The sequence below is a fragment of the Nomascus leucogenys genome, chromosome 6 (assembly GCF_006542625.1).
Source record: "Nomascus leucogenys isolate Asia chromosome 6, Asia_NLE_v1, whole genome shotgun sequence".
In the NCBI taxonomy this organism is placed as follows: Eukaryota; Metazoa; Chordata; class Mammalia; order Primates; family Hylobatidae; genus Nomascus; species Nomascus leucogenys.
In genome coordinates, this window is record NC_044386.1 from 105,761,265 (window position 1) to 105,780,789 (window position 19,525).

Here is a 19,525-nt window from a genome sequence, read left to right on the forward strand (position 1 = left end):
AATCAGTTAGGTCACATTTAGTCAACTCCGTGAAGCAAGGACAGGGGTTGGTCCTGAGTCTTGTATTTTTTTCCAAAATCGCTTTGCAATGACATCAACTATGGCTCACTCCCCATTCTCCTGCTTCACTGCTTACCATATAATGGACCATTATGAATGTTTTGCTGAAGGCAGAAATTAACCTTGTAAAGAAGTTTTGTCCCGTTAAGTCTAGTTACATGAATCTGGACTGATTTTCTTTCTGATGAGAAGACTTGTAGCCAATGTTTTAAGTGCTTGAAAAAATGTTCTGGTCTTGACTGCCTATGAGAGCCTTCCTGGTGGAAACAGAATTGTTAGGCAGCTGTCGTCTCCATGGTGATTTTTTAAGGCTAAGTGTAAGTCAATCTTCTAAATATTGAGGCATAATTTGTGAATATGTAGTTGAATAAATAATAGAATTATAAACAAGATAGACTGCCTTTAATTCTGGTGTTTGAGGCTTTCCACATGCTAGTCTAGTCTGTAACTTGCCTTCAAACTAGTCTCTAAACATGACCTTAACAGTTTTTCTGAAACCACTGTTGCAAAGATTATGAAAGTGAGAGAAATCTAATGTGGCTGACCATCCTGCTTCTAGCCGTACAGTCTGGCTGTCCTTGCTCATTCCTGGGCAGAGGCCAAGATAACCATGAGAGGAATTTAGTTTTTAGTTTAACTTTGAAGCAAGGATGATAATAGTCCCTCCCTACAACTGATTCCCCTCCTTGTTTAGGGGATGAAACTGAAAGCCCACAAAATAAGGGATATGGGAGGGGTCTGAATTCTGCTGAAATGTAGGCATAATTTCTATAACTCATTACAGTTCAGGAGTCAGGTGGCCAGAGGTCACAAGATTTGTGACTTCCCCAATTGCTCCCACAGATCTCATCTCTATTGTAGAACCTAAGATTGATCTTTTGATATCAACTCCATTTATCCTGTGTGTCTGGCCTTGTATCAGTTAAACTCATTTCTTGACTGCAATACCACTGTCTCAGGGAATTGGATTTGTCTGTGCAGCAGGGAAGAAGAGCCTGCTAGGTGATTACATCCCCTCCTCAATGATCACGTTTTATCTGCCTGCGTGTGTTTTATTTCACTCTACCCACTTTCTGTGTATCCAGTTCCTTCAAAGAATAGCTCTATTCTAACCACTAAGTCTTCTCTTACACCCATCTCTTTGTATTCCCCAGTGTCTTATGCAATGCACATAACGTAGGCTCCCTTGCCAGAGGAATTGCCAGTTTGGGAAAAAAAACTCTAGTTTGGATGTCAGGAGGTCTTGGTGGAGGTTCTAACACTGCCCAGTACAAGCTCTGTGGCCTCATTAAGTTTCTCTATCTTCAATTCTTCCGTCTAAAAATTGAACAAGTTGGGCAAGATCATCTCTAATGTTCTCCATCTGTGGATTCTATGATGAATCTCAGTTATAGAAACAAAACAATAAAATCATCAGAGAGCACTGGCTTCCTGCACTATATTTTTAATAGTGTTTTTTCATCCATTATCTCTTCAAATGTATGCTCAGAGGTCAGAATTATGATAAACGACCAAAAGCTGCTGTGAGCTGGGGAGAGGAGTAAGTGAATTCACCTCTCCAAGGAGACTTGTTCTGCAGCTTGTGAGAGCTGTTAACCAAATGTTTCCAGTGGCAAAGTAGGGGCATCAAATGATTTATTCCTTATTTTATCTCTTTAAGTGTCCAGAAAGCTGTTAAAGCAAGAAAAAGGTCTAACAGCTCCCTATTGGCCAAGAATAAGTCTTCGGGATCATCCATTTAGAACAATAGACCAGAATGTGTGAATCTTCAACTATATTCCCGCATCCAACCAAAGAGAGGCAGAATAAACAAGCCAGTATGCTCTGCGCTTACAGACTTCCTCCTTGCTATTATCTTATTTCTCCATTTCAAACCTTATATAGGTTAAAAAAAAAAAGTAAATAGCAAAACAAAACTATCTCCCAAAGTTCTTGGAGATGGCTAAAATAAATATTTATTAACTGCATACTATGTTATATTTATAAGTTAGGGGGTCAATAGAATGTCATGATTAAGATTAGAGCCCCTGGAGCTGGTCAATACAGTGCTTCAAGCAGTATCTGGCTCAAAGTAAGCACACAATAAATGTTGCCTATCAATAGTGTAGTTATTTACTATTGTCGTTACTTCTGGGTACCAGATACACGGTGAGGAAAATAGCAAGTTCCCTTTTTCCATGGGCTGCCAAAATAAACTCTACATATATTGATAAATATTTTTTAGACACTGATTTTGGGGAAATTGTGGGTAGGACGATAAGACATACTCCAGATATTCTGGATCCATTCTCCTCTTGATATCACACCACATTTTCCAACCTTGTGCCATAATAAATGGGACAAATGTAGCATTTAAGTTAAAATGTAGAAAGCATAGAATAAATTTACACTGCAGCTGGGGTCACCTTGGTCTTGCCCTATTTTGTAATCCTCCAGGCTGAACCAGATTGCTTTTCATTATGGGAGTGAAAATGAACTCAGCTGGTTTTCTCCCCAATTCCTCTCCATTTTCTCTTTTCAGACTTCTCCATCATGTCCTAGTGCCTGGTGAGTCCCGTTGTCAGGTCTTGTGTGACCCCAGAGATCAATTAGAGGGTCGTTTAGTGTTTTACCATTTACTTGGCAAAGAGGATAATGCGGGCACTGTGAGTCACCACAGGCAGGTATGGTTGTACATGTGACATTAAAATTGTACACTTGAATACGCTGGCGGTGCTATAAGGCATTGGATTTGCTCAGAGAAAGGGATGGCTTAGGAGAAGGCAGATAAGGTAAGAACAAATTCTAGGCTAGGAGGCAAGCCAGCTAATGAGTGACATTTCCCCATGCCACAATAGTGGGCACAGCTCCTTCAGGGACAAGCTGGGGCACACAGCCTTCTTCTTTTATGCTCTTTCCCTCTCTACAAACACTGGGAGCCATATCACCCTGAGTGGGCCAACACAGTCTCTAATTGGAACTTATTTTTCAGTTTCCTATGCTCTACTGGTGGCTCTGTATGAAGAGAGTTTATGGAAACATAAAGAGCCCACGTTAGTGTTTACCAGTGTCAAGTCTGACTAAAAATGAAATCTTCTTGTTGTCATGCTGTGGGATTTGCAAAGAGAGCTGCACTGAGGCTGAAAAACAGGGGAACTCAAGGCGACAATTTTATGTGGGCTTTAAAGGGCAGCTATGATTAGAAATGTGCCTGTAAAATGGCATTTCAATGTTCCAAATGTATTCCCCTTTGGTGACTTCCATGTCAAATTCACTTAGTTTACAAATACAAACAAAAGATTCGCAACTGCAGCTCTGGGAGCTCAGTGAAAGACTTGAATAAAGGAGCGACTTGTCCTGTCCTCGGCTGAAGAGCCCTGCTCCAGCAGGCAAGGCAGAGGCCACCACTGAGCAGCAGAGCGGGTGAGGATGGGTCTCACAGGCGGGCTGCTCGGCAGGTGCAGCCCTGGTGCCCAGGCCCTGGGGTTCTGCAGTGCCACTAAGTGCACAGCATCTCAGCCACACTCGAGGGAGCCCAGCTTTGTCAATGAGTGCCTTTGAAGGGACAACAAATGCATTGTCAAATTGTAAACAGCAGTGTGTGTGTGAGTGTGTGTGTGACAGAGAAAGAAAGAGAGAACGACAGATAAACAAACGAGAAAAAACAAAAGTAAATTACTCACTGTGCCAGGTATTGTGACAGGAAGTGCTAGTCATCTATATTCTTGTGGAAAACTGGCCATTATCTGGTGTATATTGATACGTCCAAGGAATCTAGACTCAACACCACCCCAGGTGCTATGCTTTGTAGATAGGGGAATGTTAGCAGGACATTCAAGATAGGGGAATGTTATCAGGACTATTAAAATGTTTCTTTTCTGACAAAAACAAGTAATGGGGAAAAGCCTCCCTAGTCAATAAATGGTGCTTGGATAACTGGCTAGCCATATGCAGAAGATTGAAGCTGGACCTCTTCCTTGTACCATAAACAAAAATCAACTCAAGATGAATTAAACACTTAATTGTAAAACCCAAAACTGTAAAAAATCCTGGAAGACAACCTAGGCAATACCACGCTAGACATAGGAACAGACAAAGATTTCATAACAAAGACACCAAAAGCAATTGCAGTAAAAGCAAAAATTGACAAGTGGGATATAATTCAACTTAAGAGCTTCTGCACAGAAAAAGAAAGTATTAACACAGTAAACAGACAACCTACAAAATGGGAGAAAATATTTGCCAACTATGCACCTGACAAAGGTCTCATATCCAGCATCCTCAAGGAACTTACATAAATTTATGAAAGGAAACATACAACCCCATTAAAAAGTGGGCAAAGGACATGAACAGCCACCTTTCAAAAGAAGACATACATGCAGCCAACAAGCATATGAAGAAAAGCTCAATATCACTGATCATTAGAGAAATGCAAGTGGAAACCACAATGAGATATCATCTCACACCTGTAAGAATGCTTTTATGAAAAAGTCTAAAAGTAACAGATGCTAGTGAGGTTGTGGAGAAAAGGGAACACTTATTCGCTGTTAGTGGGAGTGTAAATTAGTTCAACCATTGTGGAAAGCAGTGTGGTGATTCCTCAAAGAGCTAAAAGCAGAACTACCATTAAACCCAGTAATCTCATTACTGGGTATATACCCAGAGGAATATAAATCATTTTACCATAAAGATGCAAGCACACAAATGTTCATTGCAGCACTAGTCACAATAGCAAAGACATGGAATCAACCTAAATGCCCATCAGTGGTAGACTGGATAAATGTAATACATATACCCCATGGAATACTATGCAGCCATGATAATAATGTCCTTTGCAGGAACATGGATAGAGCTAGAGGCCATTATCCTCGGCAAATTAAAATAGGAACGGAAAACCAACTATCACATGTTCTCACTTATAAGTGGGAGCTAAATGATGAGAACTTATGAACACAAAGAAGAAAACAATAGACACTCAGTTATACTTGAAGATGGAGGATGGAAGGAGGGAGAGGAGCAGAAAAGATAACTATTGGATACTGGGCTTAATACCTGGGTGATGAAATAATCAGTACAACAAACCCCCATGACATGAGTTTACCTATGTGGCAAACTTTCACATGTACCTCCAAAACTAAAATAAAAGTTAAAAAAAAAAAGTTTCTTTCAACCTGTAAAATATCACACGCTATGTACTACCCTGTTGCACAGCCTCAGCAGGCTCAATCCTTCTACAGCCTGGACATAAACATAAAGCATGTGGGCACCTCAAAGTAAAATTGCAAGAGGTGAGACCATACAGCTAAGGGAAGCAGAGTAAGGTCTGATGTATTAAATTAAATAGAAGAAATGGCCAATACAGTTGGTTGCCCATCAAGTATTTAGTCTCTTATTTTTCCGGTTTTGAGACACACTACTTTTTTGGGGTGCAGCAACATATCCATTCCAAGGCATGATTGTGCAGAGACACTTCTGATAAACGTGGTCCCTAATTTTCCAGCTTCCCTTGCTTCTGTGGGAAGACTTGCTGCCCATGGGTCTGCTGGGAAGTGGGTGTGAAGAGATGAGCTATGAAAATATTTGCTTTCCTGATTATAGAAAATAGAATGGCCTCCAAGAGCCCTTTCCCCTTTTATAGTCTTCCCATCTTGCACAGGACACAGATGTGATGGCTTGAGTGGCAGCAACCTCTCTGTGACCGGGAGAGGAAGGCCGCAAAAATGGAAGAGACTTTGGACCTAATTTGGTAGAGCCACTAAAATAATCATAGTAATTGCCTACCTCCCTGCTCTTTTGGAGAAAACCAAAGTGTTGTTCCCTAATGCCTCTGTCACGGGATTTTCTAATTCAGGCAGCTGTACATATTTATAACTAATATGGAAGAATGGCATGGGGGCTGTTCCATCTGCTTGGAGGGACACTCAGCCATTCCAAGCACCTAGTCCAGGATACATAACAAAATCGAGATTAACCCAAGCCAATATCTCTCTCTAGGGGGTTGGAGAAAGCAAGGTATGAGGTTTTGGAGCAGCAGCCATAGTTCTAAGGATGGGTAGATATCGGAGTTGAAGTACCAACAAAGCCTTTTGAGGATACTCTGACCCTCTAGTTCAGGGTATGTAAAAGCAGATTCTGGCCCCAGTAGAAGTGAACTTCTCCCAAAGGAGAAGACTGAATTTATTCACCTCCTGGGTTTTGTTTTTACTGGAGAACTGCACTAAAACAAAACAAAACAAAAAACATCTGTCTTCCTTCAGGACCTTGCAGCATAAATCAGTTTCATGCAAAAGAGGAGCTCCAGCGTTGTCTTGCTACAAAGAGCCTTGGGGGTAACCCACGTTCACTGTCACATCCTTCACATCTTTTTCCATCTCGTTGTTGCTTTTTGCCACTTCTGAAATTGTTACACATTTTCTTGTTTGGATCCCTGCACAGCCTGTGTGATGGTTAATACTGAGTGTCAACTTGATTGGATTGAAGGTGCAAAGTATTGTTCCTGGGTGTGTCTGTGAGGGTGTTGCCAAAGGAGATTAACATTTGAGTCAATGGACTGGGAAAGGTAGACCCACTCTCAATCTGGATGAGCACCATCTAATCAGCTGCCAGCTCAGCTAGAATAAAGCAGGCAAAAGAAGATAGAAAGAGCAGACTCACTGAGTCTTCTGACCCTCATCTTTCTCTCGTGCTGCATGCTTCCTGCCCTTGAATATCAGACTCTAAGTTCTTCAGCTTTTGGACTCTTGGACTTACACCAATGATTTCCCAGGGGCCCTCAGGCCTTCTGCCACAAACTGAAGGCTGCACTGTCAGCTTCCCTCCTCTTGAGGTTTTGGGACTCGACTCGGACTGGCTTCCTTGCTCCTCAGCTTGCAGATGGCCTATTGTGGGACTTCACCTCGTGATCGTGTGGGTCAACGCCCCTTAATAAAATCCCCTTCATATATACATCTATCCTATTAGTCCTGTCCCTCTGAAGAATCCTAATACAGCCTAAGAACTTACCTCTCTCCTCAAAGGCTAACGTGATGTTTCCCTGCAGATATGCCAACTTATGTGACTTTGGGTAAGCATTTATCCTCTCCATCAGTGCCACTCTTCCTGAGCTTTTGCTCATCACCTGAGTGGCAAATAAGCAGAACACTGGAATAAGGAAGAAAGTCAGCCAAATGCACCAGTAATTTGGGCAGAATCTTGATAACCATGGGAGAGAATAGAGTATGCTGTTTCTTTTTTTATTATTATATGTATGCTTTTTTTTTTTTCCAGACAGCGTCTTACTCTGGCCCAGGGTGGCACCGTTATTGATTCACCACAGCCTTGACCTCCCAGGCTCAAGCAATCCTCCCACCTCAACCTCCCTAGTAGCTGGGACTATAGGCATGTGTCAACACACTCGGCTAATTTTGGTAGTTCTTTTTTTTTTTTTTTTTTGGTAGAGACGGGGTTTCTCTATGTTGCCCAGGCTGGGCTCAAACATCTGTGCTCAAGAGCTCCACCTGCCTTGGCCTCTCAAAGTGCTTACAGACATGAGCCTGTGCCCGGTTGAGTTCACTGTTTCTAATGGAGCCCTTTGATTTGGTATGTCTTGTTTGAAACACACTTTCTTTTAGAAAAACTTAACCTCTTAATTTGTTGATCTGTAAAATGGAGATAATAATAATATAGACCTCATAGAGTTGCTGTTTCAGCTGAGATGATTTATCAAACTATTTAGAAGACTGCCAGCACATGTTAAGTGTCCAAGAAACTAAATCTCTCTGAGTGATCAGGCGCTCACTCTTTGTATCACAAATACTCATTAAGTACTGGTTATATGCTGAATACCTGGCATATAATGTTGACCACTAAGCCATGGTCCCTACCTTCAGGGAACTTATAACATAAGAGTGGTGAATAAAAATTATAGAAGGAAATTGTTACAAACTAAGTGCACGGACAAGGGCCCAACAGACCAAAGTAAAAGTCAAAATGGAGTCACTTATGCTGAGGCTCCACATCACCAAACCAAAACTGAGTTATCCAACTTGAGAAATCTGCAGGGCGAGATAGGCAAAATTTCCCAAACAGGCCAGTTTCAATTGGCATGGTAATGAAGTTGCTTCTGCCTTTAACTCTTAAACAAAAAGTAACCTGAAGTAACTTGATGTTAGCCAATCAGTTTTCTATTATTTTGTTTCGGTTTTCCTACCTTACAGGAAATATAAATCTGAAAGGACCAATCACTTCCTGTTCTTTGTTTCTGCTGTCTTCAGCCCTGCTCTGCCTATAAAACCAATGTCCTCTGCTCAGCTCACTGGAACTTATTCCATTTTATGAAATGAAGTGTTGCCCAATTCTAGGACCTCAGATAAAGCCACCTTAGATCTTTAAATGTAATTCTTGTAATTTTGTCTTTTGGCAAAAGAAATCAGCAGATAAACCATACTCTTTGGTCCTGTAGGTGCTGTGATATGAAGTAAAAAACATGGTGCTAAGTAACATGGAATCTACTTGCAAAGGAGACTATGACATATACAAGATGAATGGATATATTTGAAGAGCACAAACTCTTTGCCTTTTGGTTATTAAATATTCTGAGGCTCTTTTCCTCCACATTTGAAATGTATTCACCCTTCCCCAGGAAGAAAACCTAAAGCTCAACCCAGTCAGGACATTGTAATGTCTGGTTCAGTCAGGAGAAAAACTACACAGTACTTTAACAGAGTTATGGTAATATAAATAACTATTCTAATAGGGAATTGGAGTAACCAGGGATTAGGTCACTGGAAGTCAAGAGAACTCTAAAGAACACAGAAATAGCAAACATGAGGAACAGTCACAGCTATGGAGCCGAGACATCACACACAAGGAAGAGCCCTCTGCAGTGGCCATTCCCCACCCAAAGCTGAGATCCAACCTGGCTGGAGAGACCACTCTGTGGCTCATGATGGCAGATAAGTCACTGTATATAGAGATAATATATGTAGAGAAGCCATCCTGGCAGATCTTGCTGGAAATAGGCCCCTTGGAATTTGCTGGAAAACTGCCCTCCAGGAAAGCTGTTCACCAGGAGGCATCTTTCTTACTCGAGGCACTGCACGACAAAGTGCTCAAAGAAGAGCTGCCAGGCAAGGTGCCAGCCACTGGGAGCTGCTGACCGCCATGCAATGCAGAGCCTGATGCAGGAGAACCATGCACACTGCAGGAGCAGGCCTAGGGAACATGCCAGAAGCAGGAGGCAAAATTCTTCTCTGCCAGAATCTCTCTCCAGTGCCTTGTGGTGAATTAGTGCTAGCTGGTAGAAGATAAAGAGTTAAGATTGCAGATTCATTTCAACAAGGCAGTAAAAAGGGTGATATTGGAACTGAGAGGCAATGGATGGATAGCACAGGCATCCAACTCGAACCAGGCAATGTACAGTATTCTCTCCATTAGGACAGAAGAGTCAGCTCTTGATCCAGAGAGTTGGGAACTAAGATGTTCCTTTTCTCCTTAACTGCCTCCCCTGTAAACCTAAACACACAAACACACACATACACAAAACATTCAGTACACAGTGGTGTAACCAGAATAGGATAACTGTAGTAAACACTCCCATTTTAAAAAGGGAAAGTGAGGGAGACAGCAACAGTCACCAGCCATAGCAACTGTGCTTGGAGGACTGTGAAGTTTTCATCCCCTAAGGTGGAGGAGGACTCAAGAGGAAGTCATGATTCTACTCCTGGAAGGGCTCGTTTGACATTTCTTCTAGATTCCCTGACTCTACTGTGGGGAAGTTTCTTCCGAGGGTTTTAGAATTGTTTCAGTAAAAGATATTTTTAAATTCTGAACTTGTGGCTTCTTAGGTTATTCATTGTCTCAAAAAGTTAATTGGATTCTGATTCATGGACTCTCACTCAGTTCCGGGCACCAGCAACCACACCTAGACATCTGAAGAGACATAGATTTTAGAACCACTTTATTACTTTTCATTTTTTCCCTCACACCTCTCTCAACTTAATTAAAATACCTTAAAACTCAATCTGATCTTTGCCTGGAATCACTTTATCTTACTGAGCATTTGTCATTCAAAGCCTTTTCTAATCCCTTCTCATACAGTTTGGGCTTTAGAAACAGTCGGCTTTTCCAACCCTGCAAGGACCCAGTTTTCTGGACTCTCTGTTTCATTCTAGTTCATTTCTGCTTATAAGGAGGCTAATGAATTACTGAGTTCCTGTCTTTCTTGCAATAACTTCTCAATCCACCAGTAGTTGCTAATATCTCAGTAACAACTGCCTTTTAAATTTTGTGTTGTTTTCTTCTAGCATTGCAGGCACATTGCACCTGTTCTCACTGTTTTCACTGTAAAAAATGGATCACCATCTTCTTAGCCTCACTGTTTACTGCTCAACTTCTTACTCAATGCCACATAAATTAGGTTTTTGGTAATGTCATTACCCTACTTTTGGAACCAAGATCCCTATAAGTCAGGATAGTTAACACATGTGGTTACAGTATAAAAGTTCTAAAATCTCAGGTACTTAAAATAATTTAAGGATTATTTCTCAGTTAACCTAAGTCTCATACAAATTGAAGAGTCCTATTCTATCTTGAAACTACCTATCTGGAACACATCACTTTTAACATTAGCGTGATAAGGAAGAAGAAAAATGGCAATTCTACTGGGAAACTTTGTGTGGACTTTATACCCTGACATAGAAAAGATGGAAAGAGATTACAATATATCCAGATGTGGAAAATAAATTCACAAAACAGTATTCAAAATTTCTATTAATTTTGGAATCTGTGATATCTCTCTCCTGCAGAGAGAGAGGAGCTCCCAAGTAGGTCTTCTGGTTCTGTGGCAAAATACACAGGGTTTTATAGACGACCTTGAGGACGTAGTGTCTGATTTACATAGGGCATGAGAGATTGGTTGGACCAGGTGTGCCATTCACATAGTGTGTGAAGATGCTGGCCACCCCACCCTAATCTTTTATTATGCAGATGGGGTCTCTACCCGGCCGGCATCATGTTGCCTGCTTTTTTACTGCACATATGGTGATGAAGAAAAAGGAAGAGAGAACCTCCATGTTGAATATACCTGGCTTCCAGGTATCCCTTTTCTCTTGGCACAGCTGCTGGCATTTCCCTATGCAAGTTTTAGCTTGCTTATCTATGCTTGCAGCTTGATTTTTCAGGCTGCTTTTTATTAAAGGGAAACCTTACCAAGGACTCTCTTACCCTCACTGTCTGCCCAAATCATTTCTTTCTAGCTCCTGTATCACCAGCCCATTGGCCAGGAGCAGCCAAATGGTCCAAACCTAACTTCAAGGAAGACTGGAGAATGTAGCCAGCACATGGAGTACTTGTGGACCATGAACTTTCTCTGCCACAGTATAACATATACTGTGTCAAAAAAGTATGCCTAAGATAAAATGAAATCTAAGATAAGACCTAAAGGAAGAGTAAGAGTCAGGTGAAGAATGAAGGGCGGGGTGTGGTGGCTCATGCCCGTAATCCCAGCACTTTGGGAGGCTGAGGCTGGCAGATCACCTGAGGTCAGGAGTTCGAGACCAGACTGACCAACATGTAGAAACTCTGTCTCTATTAAAAATACAAAATTAGCCAGGCATGGTGGCACATGCCTGTAATCCCAGCTCCTTCAGCTACTTGGGAGGCTGAGGCAGGAAAATCACCTGAACCTGGGAGGCAGAGGTTATGGGGAGCCAAGATTGTGCCACTGCACTCCAGCCTGGGCAATAAGTGAAACTCCATCTAAATAATAATAATAATAATAATGAGGGCAAACATGTTTCAGGATGGCCGATCAGCATGTGCAGGGAAAGCATGGCGTCATTCGGGGAACATACTGAGCTGAGTTAGGGGACCAATTCAAAGTCAGTCCTGATGATAGAGAGACAGAACATTGGACTGGACATCCCTTTGCTCAGAGCCTTAGCAATGTTGAAGTCATAAGGGACACACAGTAGAACTGAAAGAGGAAGGGACAAAAATAACAGTGTTTAAAATAGTCCCAGAATATGTAGTACCTACATATGTAATCTGCATATTTTTAATGCCTTCATTCATGTAATCTGCAAATTTTTAATGCCTTCAATTCATTTTCAGAAATGAATATGTATTTCACATTAGAAAACAAGTAGAATTAATTATTATCTTTTACTCAGCAATTCCATTTTCAATTTTCTTAAGGGCAATAAGTAAGAATCTTTAAGATAGAGTGACGATACAATTTATTGACTGAACTAGGAGACTTTTGCAGGGAAGAGCGTTTTCTCTAAATACTTACAGTAGGACAACAGCTGTAAACTGGCACTTTCCTGAGCAAACGGGAATGTATGGTCATCATGTGTATAAGTATTATGAAATTTGTCACATCATTGTTTACAATGTCACAGTAAATTAGCAAATTATAGTAATAAATAGGAATTATAATTATCATGGAAAATGATGACATAGTAAGCAGCTGATAAAACAATGTTATGCCTGGGTGTGGTGGTGCACACTGCAGTCCTAGCTACTTGGGAGGCTGAGGCAGGAGGATCGCCTGAACCAGGAGTTCGAGGTTGCAGTGAGTTATGATCTTACCACTACACCCAAGTCTGGGCAACAGAGCAAGACCCCATCACCAAAAACAAAACAAAATAAAAAGTTATAAAGAAAATATTTGATACTATGAAAAGACTTCACGATATGTAAAGACAGAGAAAAAAAGTTTACAGATTTATTTCCATTCAATGGGTTGTGGTGGAAAAGATAGTGAAAAACCAGCTGGGCACAGTGGCTCACATCTGTAAATCCCAGCACTTTGGGGAGCCGAGGCAGGTAGACGGCTTGAGCAGAGGGGGTTGACACCAGCCTGGGAAACCTGGTGAAACCCCGTCTCTACAAAAAATACAAAGAAAATTAGCCGGGTGTGATGGCATGCACCTGTGGTCCCAGCTACTTGGGAGGCGGAGGTGGGAGGATCACTTGAGCCTGGAAGGCAGAGGTTGCAGTGTGCTGATTGTGCCACTGCAATTCAGTGTGGACAACAGAGTGAGACCTCATCTCAAAAAAAAAAAAAAAAAAGTCAAAAACTATTACGACTTATTAAAATTGTTTGACTCATTGAATAGTAGAATGATATGTGTGTGCATGTGTGTGTACATGTATGTATGTTTTCTATTTTGATTCATTGTTATTAGTCAGCAGTCTGGGGATACAGCACTTTAAAAAGATACTTTTGGACCTCCTCAAAGTTTTTACAAGTAGATTCAGCTGAAGGACAGCTCAGAGTCAAAGAATAATAATTCTTCCCAAATGTATAGCACTTTCACATTAAAGTGTCTTCATGTGCATTATCTGATTTCATCTACTCAACAGAAGACAGGTATTATAATTCTTGTTTTACAGTTTCAAAATCGGAATTTCTGAAAGATTAACTTAATTGCCCAAAGTCAAACAGATATTTTAAGGTGGGGTGAGAATTATAACTCACATCTCCCAACTCTAAGTTCAAATTTCTTTCAAAGATAGCATCCTAGGTTCATCCTGGGTCACTAATTATGATGCAATATTTTATTGCAGACAGTGTGAAGGGGCTACTATTTGGTTGGAAGAAGCCTCTGAAAAAGTTATTGAAAAGTCATGTGCACAAGTGATGTGCTGAGCAGACTGGATCTTGCCTGATGGCCAGAAAATTAAAACAACACTGAAATTAATAAAAATTCAAACTCCCATTCTGCTATTTGAATACTTCACTGAGCTTAAGGATATAACATTTAGGGTTCTTTTTTTTGTAGCGGAATTTATTCCAGTGCTAGTTTATATAGTATATATAATCTACTTAATTTATCCTTTCCATACATGAACACATAGGTCCATTAACCTTTTATTCATTTATTAATAGACTCACTATTATTATTTCTGTTGAGGTGTCCAATGGGGGATGCTAAGAAACACTATGAGGAGTTTGGGCACAGGGGCTCAAGCCTGTAATCCCAACACTTTGGGAGGCCGAGGCGGGCGGATCACCTGAGGTTGGGAGTTCTAGACCAGCCTGACCGACATGGAGAAACCCCGTCTCTACTAAAAATACAAAATTAGCCAGGCGTGGTGGTACATGCCTGTAATCCCAGCTATTCGGGAGGCTGAGGCAGGAGAATTGCTTGAACCTGGGAGGGGGAGGTTGCAGTGAGCCAAGATCGTGCCATTGTACTCCAGCCTGGGCAACAAGAGTGAAACTCAGTCAAAAAAAAAAGAAAAAAGAAAAAGAAATCCTACGGGGAGGTGAGATGGGAGCTGAGAATTGATTCGTCCCTTCGCATGTCCCCTGCCCATTACTCAGAAATCTGTGTGGCATCTTTTCATTTGGGCTTTAAGTTCTTCAAGGAACCTTTTAAGGATGTGGCAATACTCCCTGCAAGCACACAAACCTATCCAGGGACTACCGACTTAATCAGCTAGAAACACGAAGATCATCTCTGCTGCTTCTCTGAAAATTAAATGCTAAATTTGAGAAGGGTGGTGGGAATTCTTTGCTTATCTTAATGAATAATGAATAATGAAAGCTGCCCGGCTCCTGTTGACTAAGTATATGGTTGGATTTGATCAGCCATTTAATTTCATATTTTAGTAACTGTTTTGAATGATACCAGAATTGAGGGACAGTTACTCACATGAGCATAATTTCTAGTCCTGAAACCTGGCAAGCTTGTCTTATTGACCTGACCTAAATTTATATTGTTGGTTTTTAAAATTTAGTATTCCTTCAGGTATTTCATAAATTGCTTTAGGTAGATTTTATGTCAGGTATTTCATATTTTATGTTGTTCTATGACTCAATCATTTGCAGATAAATTATGGAACTTTGAAATGTTTGCCTGATCATGCCTTCAGGGTGAAAACAGAAAGGATTGCTGAGCTAATTCCAGCGAATTTTTTTTATTAATTTATTTTGAAAATGTCAAACTTTGTTGTAATTTTGTTATCAAATTGTAAGTCATATGATTGCTTTACAACACTAAAGGAAGAAAATGTGCACAAAGGGTCAAAAGGTATAGGCATTGAGTGAGATCCAGGGTTCAAATCCTAGCTTCACCGTGTAGCAGCTGAATAGGGCAAGTTAGCCTTATATTTCTTATTTTATTACTCATTCTAAAAATACCAAATTTGTGAAGTTGTTGTGATGAGTATATAAAATAATTCATACAGATTATCTGACATTGTTTTTCCCTTTAGATTTTACATTAAAAATATAGTATTGAATCTGCCATACTGATGATAATGGACATTAGGAGAAACATGTAATTATCTGCTTTAGCTGAAGTTTTTCTCTGCATCATCCAAATAATTTTCCCCCATTAACATGATGTTAAGGTTGTCATCTACCTCAAAAGATGAAAGAGGGCCTTTCAGTTCTGCAATTCTGTGGCTTTACTGGTTTAACATTTTACGGCATGACAGAAGCAAAAATAGAACCAAGAGCCCCAGGAGTCAGCATGTGCGATGACACTGAGGCTCCCTGACTTGGGGGGAGGAGGTGGATTTAGACCAAACAGCACCAGACAGACACCCAGGCAATAAGCTGCAGACTGATAAAGAGATGAATGAAACACACCAATGAGCACCTAGAAAACACCAAAGCAAATACAAAACAATATGTGTAAATGCCAGATTTAAAAAAGAACATATAGCATTTTTAAAAGTAAAAAGTAGTCATTAGGATTAAAATGTAAATGGACATTTAAAATAAAAACGTAGACACATCTGGAACAAGAACTGGTGAATTAGAAGATAAATATAAGAATATTAATATCGAAGGAAAAAGAAATAAAACTATTTAAAAAAGGTTAAAACTCACCTAAGTGGACACTAGAGCCACTCATTTGATTTGTCTGTTTTTTGGCTGCCATAAGATTATGCTTCCTGGTCACTTTATACACTTACAGGATTATGCATGGTCCTTCGTATTTCTAGCCGATGAGTGATTGAATGTGTGTGATGAGTATCTCTTCCAAAGTAAATATTTAATTGCCAGAACATTCTTTTCTGTTTGAATGCCAACAAGATCTCTTAGCTAGGATCCCTGAAAAACTACAATGAGCAGAGTGCCATTGATATATCTAAAATTAATATGTAGCATGAAGAAGAGAAAAATAAAACAACTATTTGATATCTTGGACCAGTGAGATTTCAAGAATGTTTAATACACTGGCATAACCTAGCCCAGGAATTGGTAAACTAAGGCCTGTAGGCCCTGGATACCACTTTTTGTAAATAAAGTATGCTGGAATGCAACCACAGACATTCATTTATGTAACGTCTATAACTGCTTTTGTGCTACAATAGTAGAACTGAATAGTAGTGACAGGAACTGTGTGGTCCGTACAGCCTGTCTCCCATAATGAAGAAATGGAGAGAACAAAAACTGCCGAAAAAGTCATGTAAAAGTTCCAGCAGGAGATAATTTAGAAGAAAAAAAGAAATACTGTAGAGAATAATGGCAGATAATTTTCTTAAATGAAAAAAATAAAAAAATTAATGACCCATTAAGATTTTTGTTTCTCTTTTTGGTAGAACAAATTGCAGCAGACCGAGGTTCCCATTAGGAAAAACTTACAAAATCAAGATGAAATTTACAATTTGTTTGAAGACATCAGAAACAGGCAGGAGTTTTCCTAGAATCAACTAACTAAGATCCCAGAAAGAAGAAACTGTAGAGAGGTATGCCCATGTCCTGTAACTGCTCCACCCTTCAAGGAATTTTCAAACTTTTGGAGCCAATTCAGGAAGAAGGCCACTGTTAAGACATAAATAAACTAGATGAAAAAAATCAAAACTCCTAGAATAGAGAGGATAACATAGATATTTCAGGCTGTCAAATAATCAAAAGAAAGTTGACTTAAATACATTAATAATAAAGTAGACTCTAAGAAAAAAAATACTGCTAAAGAAAGGGGTTACATAATAACAAAAGGGTCAATCCACAAAGATCATATAAAACTGCTAATGTTTTACGTGTATAATAATGCTTTGATCCTTCTCCATTCTAGAACCTGGAAGAAAAGAGTAAAAAAGGTTTTGAAATATGTAAAGTAAAAATTAAAAAATTAAAAAATTAAAATGAGGAATAGACAAACTCGCAATTGCAGTAATTTATGAGCCTTGTATATGAACATATATAGAACCTCACTATACCCAATGAGAGCAAAATAGCATATTTTTTCATTGGACATAGGACACTGATCATTAATAATTATATACTGGGCCTTTAAGTGAGCTCAACAAATTTCTAAGGAATGGTTGCATGTAGAGTACATTCTCTGATTACAGTGGAATCAAGCTATAAATCAGTAACAAGTAAATTATCAGCTGTTTGGAAACTAAGATATACTGGTAAATAAGATGGGTCAAATAAATCAACCTGGAAATTAGAAAATATTTTGAACTAAATGACAAAAAAAATGCCCTATCAAAATATATCTGTTAAGCCTGTTTAGAGGAGAAATTACCTAAAGGAAAGATAATTTTAAATAAATGTAACTTAAAAAGTAAATTCTCAAAAAACAGTAACTTATGTAACCGTCTCAAGAAGCTAAGGAAAGAATAATCAGTTAAACCCAAATAAAGTTAAAACAAGAAAATAATAAAAAGATAGACTAATGGAATAAAAAACAAATGTAAATAAATAACATAAATAAAATCAAATTTACATTTGGGAAAGACTAATTAGATTCATAGAATTCAACCAAGAGTTAAAAAAATACTCATATCAGGAGTAGTAAAAGAGACATAATCATAGAATTTTACATATACAAAAAGAAAATAAGAAAGAAGATTTCATAAGCAGGACAGAAAAGCAGTAACCAAAAAGAAAATATACATATATATGTGTGTATATTTATAAGTTAAACTCTATTAAAATTAAGATATTTTATTTACTATTAGAAACCACTGGAGGATGGAATGGAAAGTCAGAGTGAAAGGTACTTGCAATACAGAAATCCAATAAAGGATTCATGAAGAATATATAAAAAGAATGTCAAATAATAAGAAGAAACACAGCTAATCCAATTAAAATTGGACAAAAGATTTGAAAACGCAACTCACAAAAGAGGACGTCGAAGTGGTTAATCACTACATTAAAATGTTCTCAACATCATTAATCATCAGTGAAATGTAAGTAAAAATAACAATGTAAAAACACTACACTCCCCTTAGATAAATAAAAAAATAAAAACACTATATCAAGCAAGGCTGAGAGCAGAGTGAGATAAATGAAGTGTGTCTATGGTACAGAATTTAAGAAGGCACTTACTCTCAAGTTTGCTCAAATGCTGAGTTCTACGAAAACCTCAAACTGGGTGCCTTCTTAAATTTTGTGTCCGAGGCACCTAATTTTTAGAGAGACACCCTCTTAGGTTCATGCAAGTTATGCTAGGTTCAAAAGTCAATGAGGGTGTGCAACTTTTAAATTTTTCTACCTTCATTGCCTCACCTGCCTCATTGTAATCCTGGACCTAATGTTAAGTGTTGGTGAGGATAAGAAGCTAGTGGAAGTATTAACTGGCACAACCACCTGATAAACATGTTGACATATCCTACTAAATGTGTACCCACATACCCTAAGTTTTCAGCTGTTCTACTCTTTGCTATTATACTCAAGACAAATAAATACTTATGTTCATCAAAAGTCAAGTATAAGAATGCTCACGACTGCCCAATTCCTAATAGCACTCACAAGAAAACAATTCAAATGTTGATCCAAAAAATATGTAAAGACATTCTAGTAAAATAATCCAAAAATTGTATATAGTAACAAAGTGCAACTGTACATGACATCATGGTTAATCTCATAAATATAATGTTGAGTGAAAGAAAGGAGATGCAAAAGATCATATTAACTGATTTATATTAATTTTAACAAAGGTACTTGTCTGTGGGATTAGAAGTCAGGAGAGTGGTTATTTGAGAAAAAGAGTTACTAAGATGAGACACAAAGGGAAGCTTTTGGAATGCCAATAACATCATATTTATTGATCTGAAAATTGTAAAAATTTATTGAGCTCCACACTTATGATTTGGGCAATTTTTATTTATTGCTTTTTATAAGTCTATCAAATTTTGCTTCTTATATATTTTGAAGCTCTGTTGTTAAGTATACACATGTTTAGGACTGCTATGTCTTCTTCATAACCATTTTATCATTATGAAATGACTGTATATATGGTAACATTGTTTCCATGAAATCAACTTTGTCTGCTCTTAATATAGTCACTCCTGGCTGGGTGTGGTGGCTCACGTTTGTAATCCCAGCACTTTGGGAGGCCGAGGCGGGTGGATCACAAGATCAGGAGTTCGAAACCAGCCTGGTCAACATGGTGAAACCCCGTCTCTACTAAAAATACAAAAATTAGTTGTGTGTGGTGGCAGGTGCCTGTAATCCCAGCTACTCCAGAGGCTGAGGCAGGAGAATCACTTGAAAGCAGCAGACAGAGGTTGCAGTGAGCCAAGATGACGC

At 39.1% G+C, this 19,525-nt stretch overlaps 2 long non-coding RNA genes across 2 annotated transcripts in view; one reads left to right on the forward strand and one right to left on the reverse strand.

The window, feature by feature from the left end:
- The first annotated feature begins 287 nt into the window (after window positions 1–287).
- On the forward strand, window positions 288–13,740 carry LOC115835407. Its single transcript, XR_004030370.1, has 3 exons — window positions 288–377; window positions 2,497–2,607; window positions 13,591–13,740. It is a non-coding gene; the product is annotated as an uncharacterized LOC115835407 (long non-coding RNA).
- The window catches only part of LOC100584728, a 49,505-nt gene continuing 36,161 nt past the window's right edge, over window positions 6,182–19,525 (reverse strand). The window contains exons 2-3 of the long non-coding RNA XR_001115865.2: window positions 7,042–7,156; window positions 6,182–6,475 (exon numbers count right to left, since the gene is read on the reverse strand). This is a non-coding gene — a long non-coding RNA (uncharacterized LOC100584728). The remainder of the gene's footprint in view (window positions 6,476–7,041; window positions 7,157–19,525) is intronic.